This window comes from Elaeis guineensis, chromosome 8, assembly GCF_000442705.2.
Source record: "Elaeis guineensis isolate ETL-2024a chromosome 8, EG11, whole genome shotgun sequence".
NCBI lineage: Eukaryota > Viridiplantae > Streptophyta > Magnoliopsida > Arecales > Arecaceae > Elaeis > Elaeis guineensis.
This window is the reverse complement of record NC_026000.2, coordinates 69148866-69154194: the sequence shown is the minus strand read 5'-3', so window position 1 is coordinate 69154194 and position 5329 is coordinate 69148866. Positions and strand designations below refer to the sequence as shown.

Here is a 5329-nt window from a genome sequence, read left to right as displayed (position 1 = left end):
GTACTTTACTCCTTCCACATGTACTTACTCTCCTTGTATTCAAGTACCCCCTGTGGAGGCCACTCAATATGAAATTAAGTCCAGTATAATCTAAATGTTACCTTCATTTTATGGACTTAGTAATGAGGACCCTTATAAACATCTTGAAGAATTTCTCGAGATATGCTCAACTGTCAAAATTCACAACTTCTCCGATGATGCTCTTAGGTTAAAATTATTTCCTTTTTCACTTAAGGACAAAGCCAAATACTGGCTACATACTTTGGATTCCATGACTATATCAACCTGGGACCAGCTGCAAGGAGAGTTTCTCAAGAAATATTTTCCCATAGAAAAAACTAATCAAATAAGGAAAGCCATAACTAGTTTTTCCCAATTAGATGGAGAAATATTTCATGAAACATGGGAGAGATTAAAGGACCTTATTAGAAAATATCCCCACCATGCTGTACCCAAGTGGCAGTTAATCCAATATTTTTATGATGGGCTATCGGAAAGACATCGACAAATGGTCGATGCATCATGCAGTGGGACATTCATGCTGAAAAGTGAGGATGAGGCATGGCAACTGTTTAAAATTTTAAGTAAAAATTCATTACATCATATGTCTACCTCTATTAGAGATAAACCCATGTTAAACCCAAAGAGAGGTGGAATATATGAAGTATGAAATGCCATAGATATCCATCACAAGGTAGATGAATTGTCCCAAAAATTAGATCGTCTTCTAAATACTGGACAATCTCCGATTCCACCTAACCCAATCCAAGAAGTTTGTGCATTATGTGCAAGTCTGAACCATTTTGTTAGTGAATGCCCAGCCGCACCTCAATTTTCTGAGTTTGTGCACGAGCAGGTTCAGCAAGCTCAAGAACAAGCTCGCAGACCAGGAAACGATTCATATTCGAACACTTATAACCCCGGCTGGAGAAACCATCCAAATATTTTCTGGAGACCACAACCAGTGGTTAGTCCTGCCACACCTCGACCTCAATATCAAGACCCAACATATAGGCATGGATCATACCATCAATTTCAAAATGTTCCTCAACCGTCTACTACTGGTCACAGCTTAGCTTTTGAAGAAAAAGTCCTGAAAGTACTAGAATGATTAGAAGTCAACACTCAGACCCTTAACTCCCACACACAATCCATTGCTAAGCTAGAGACCCAAATAGGTCAACTAGCAACTGCATTCAGTAGGAGGGAAGGAGAAAAATTACCTAGCCAACCCGAGAGCAACCCAAGAGGGCAATTTGTGATTGAGAGTTCTAATACCCCAGAAGCTTTTTCTAAACATGTCAAATCAATCATGACTCTGAGAAGTGGGAAGGTCATTGAACACACTAGTAAAACCAATGAGTCCGACCCTAAACCTCTAACCGAATCCAAATCACCCAAGAACAAGGAGGACTTAAAATAGAGAAGGAACCAACTACACCGAAATCATCTTACTTGCCTAAAGCCCCATGTTGGGTATAAAATACCCACAGCCGAAATCCTCGACGGAATCAACTTCGAGCGGCACAGCTCCGCCCGGACTCCTACGGGAGCCGGGCTCCACCGCCGACATCAGCACGGCTCCGCCTGGGCTCCTACGGGAGCCGGGCTCCACCACCGACATCAACACAGCTCCGCCCGGACTCCTACGGGAGCCGGGCTCCGCCGTAGGAGTCCGGGCTCCGCCGCCGACATCAGCACGGCTCCTATGGGAGCCGGGCTCCACCGCCGATATCAGCACGGCTCCGCCCGGGCTCCTACGGGAGCCGGGCTCCACCACCGACATCAGCACAGCCCCGCCCGGGCTCCTACGGGAGTCGGGCTCCACCGCCGACATCAGCACGGCTCCATCCGGGCTCCTACGGGAGCCGGGCTCCACTGCCGACATCAGCACAGCTCCGCCCGGACACCTATGGGAGCCAGGCTCCACCGCCGACATCAGCACGGCTCCTACGGGAGCCGGGCTCCACCGCCGACATCAGCACAGCTCCGCCCGGACTCCTACGGGAGTCGGGCTCCACCGCCGACAGCAGTGCAGCTCCGCCCGGACTCCTACGAAAGCCGGGCTCCAACCTCAATGTCAGCTGCTGGTAAGCTTCGTCCGGACCCCTACGGGAGCCGGACTTCACCTTTAACTTTGATTGCAACGCAGCTCCGCCCGGACTCCTACGGGAGCCGGGCTCCAACCTCAATGTCAGCTGCTGGTAAGCTTCGTCCGGACCCCTACGGGAGCTGGACTTCACCTTTAACTTTGATTGCAACGCAGCTCCGCCCGGACTCCTACGGGAGCCGGGCTCCACCGCCGACAACAGCGCAGCTCCGCCCGGATTCCTACGGGAGCCGGGCTCCACTCTCAGTATCAACTGCTAGTAAGCTCCATCCGGACTCCTACGAGAGCCGGACTTCGCCTTTAATTTTAAATTGCAGGAGGACTTCGCCCGTGCTCTTAAGGGAGCCGAGCTTCATCTCCGACGCCAACGACTACAGCCGCAAGCAGACTCCGCCCGGACTCCTACGAGAGCCGGGTTCCGCCCGCAACTTCGGCTCCGAGAGGGTTCCGCCCGGACTCTCCCGGGAGTAGGGCTCCACCCACGACCCCAACCGCCAGGAGGACCTCTCCCGGACCTCAACAGAAACCGAGCTCCGACCGCTGCCGAGCTTCAATCGACAGATCCACGCCCCCTGACAGGCCACCAAAATGACCACGACCCTGCTCCACTTCCTGTGGCGGACTCCGCGCAGTTCCATCATTCCCTGACAGGCCGCAGTAACCATCGCCACCCTGCTCCACTCCCTGTGGCGGATTCCGCACAGCTCCACTATCCCCTGGCAGGCCACAATAACGGTCGCGAACCTGCTCACCTCCTGCGATGGATACCATGCGATTCTCCTATCCGCTGGCAAGTCACGACAACGGATGCTGCTCCACCCCTCATAACAGATTCCACGTGGCGAGCTGCGGTGATGGCCACGTGTCTGCTCCACCACCTTTCGCAATCAATTCCCCTGACCATGGGCGGCCCACTACCAGGCGGTTACAAATGTCGCCATCAATCCGTTGCCTCCTCCGCCTATAAAAGGGAGATCCAAATACGTTATTCTTTAAGCTCATTTTTCTTATCTCAAAACTCTGCTAAATTCTCCGTTCGAGCACTCCATTCTTGTTGAGGCAGAGAACTGACTTGAGCATCGGAGGGTCTTGCCGGAGCAACCCCACCTCCGGTTTAGACTTCCCTTGCAGGTCCCGACGGCGACCGCGGCTTCCCCGACTCCAGCTTCTCCGGCGCTAGCGGATTTTTGCACCAACACCCCATTTTCGGATGCCCTGAAAGCCCCTATTCCTGCAGATAAGAAGGGAGGAAAACTTGATGAGATGTTGGAATTATTTAAGCAAGTCCAAATTAATCTTCTCCTTCTAGATGCAATTAAATAGGTCCCTGCTTATTCCAAATTTTTGAAGGATTTGTGCACCCAAAAACGTAAATCTAGATCACAAATCTCAAAGAAAGTACGTCTCACTAAACAGGCTAGTTCTGTCTTCCAGCATGCCACTCCTCCAAAGCTTAAGGACCCAGGAGCCCCCATCATTTTCTGTGTTATAGGAGATTATCACATTGAAAAGGCTCTTCTGGACTTAGGGGCAAGTGTGAATCTTTTACCTAGTTCGGTGTATGAACTTTTTAGATTCGGAAAACTGAAACCCACATCAGTCACACTGTAATTAGCCGATAGATCAATTAAGGAACCACATGGAATGCTTGAGGATGTCTTGGTCAAGGTAGATGAATTTTACTTTTCAGTTGATTTTTTGGTTCTCGATATGGAATTAAGTGGCAATCCCAGATAAATTCCCATTATCTTAGGATGACCCTTCCTAGCTACGACAAATGCATGCATTAATTGTAGGACAGGAGTCATAGACGTATCGTTTGGGAATAAGAAACTGAGACTGAATGTGTTTGGTGCTTCCCAAGGACCATTAATGGATAGTTGCTTCGAAGTAGATACACTAGAAGACATTATAGAAGATGCAACACCCACAATTCTAGCACCTGACCCCTTAGATACTTGCTTGGCTCACTTTGGAGTGTATGACTTTAAGGGATATATGAAAGAAGTTAACACATTGTTGGATACACCACACGATAAAACCACTCCTCCATGGACAATCAAGTATGAGCCATTGCCCATCTTTTGTTGGTTTTATTGCATATGAAGTCTGGCTGAAGACGTAAAACTTAGTACTTTTTGGGAGGCAACCAAAATTTCTTCTATTTTGTTTTAACTAATCATCATTTTTTTAAAGAATAAAGGACCGCTCTGTATGGAAGAGTCTGTCAATAAACTTGACGTCTGGCTAAAGACGTAAAACTTAGCGCTTGTTGGGAGGCAACCCAATGATTTCATATTTTTCTTACCTTACTGCAGCTATAGGAATTTAGAACAAGAGCCTATTAATCAATGAAGCTATCTTCAACTTCCGAAGCAAAATTATCTCAGGTGCACTCTCTCCTTTTATTTTCTTTACTTTCCTACTCCATTGAGGATAATGTAGATTAAGTTAGGGGGGAGGAAATTAATCAAATCCTCGAGTATGGTCAGAAATAATTAGTTTTGTGTATCCAATTTTATTTTGATTAAGAGTCAATTAGGCATCCTAAACAATGAATGATTAATGGTCAAGATAATTTTAGAGATACTGAGGAATAAATTATTAAGAAAACTCAATGAATGGTAGGGTTTAGACTAGACCAAATTTTAGGAGTGATTCTACAACCCTCTTCTTACTGATCTCAATAAAAAATCTGCTTCATGAGAGATTGGGTGGAAAGGTTGAGGTATAAAAAAAAAATAATTCTCCTTAAAATATACTTTTTATATATAAAAAAAAAAAACATTGGTTTCCTACTGAGTAACCGGGCCCTTTTGCCTAAGTAAGCGTTGTGGTTCGCATAAAAAGGTGGGCAATGTTAAAAAAAAAAAAAAAAAGAGGACTAAATTGCAAGAAGATAATAAACCTCTTTCCCATTAAGTTAGAGGATTTAAAGAGTAAAGTGGGGAGTTGGTGAAAGAAAAGCTCTTGAAATTTTTTTAGTTAATACTCAGCCACTAATTGGGTCAAATTGATAATCCAATGAAATATCTCTTTAATGGTCTGACTAAGTATCATCTACCTTTTGGGATGCCTAACCTAATTTTGATTCAAGACCGAGTCGGTACACAATGCTGATATATCTATTTTACTCAAGGATAAGCAAAATTCAAGTTGGGGGGTGTGATAAATATTTAATTTAAGTTATTTAAAGCAAAAAATTATATTTAATTTATT

At 46.0% G+C, this 5329-nt stretch overlaps 1 non-coding gene across 1 annotated transcript; it reads right to left on the bottom strand.

The window, feature by feature from the left end:
- Positions 1-343: 343 nt before the first annotated feature.
- Positions 344-449, bottom strand: LOC140851423 (small nucleolar RNA R71). Its single transcript, XR_012134176.1, has one exon. It is a non-coding gene; the product is annotated as a small nucleolar RNA R71 (small nucleolar RNA).
- Between the last annotated feature and the right edge of the window lie 4880 nt (positions 450-5329).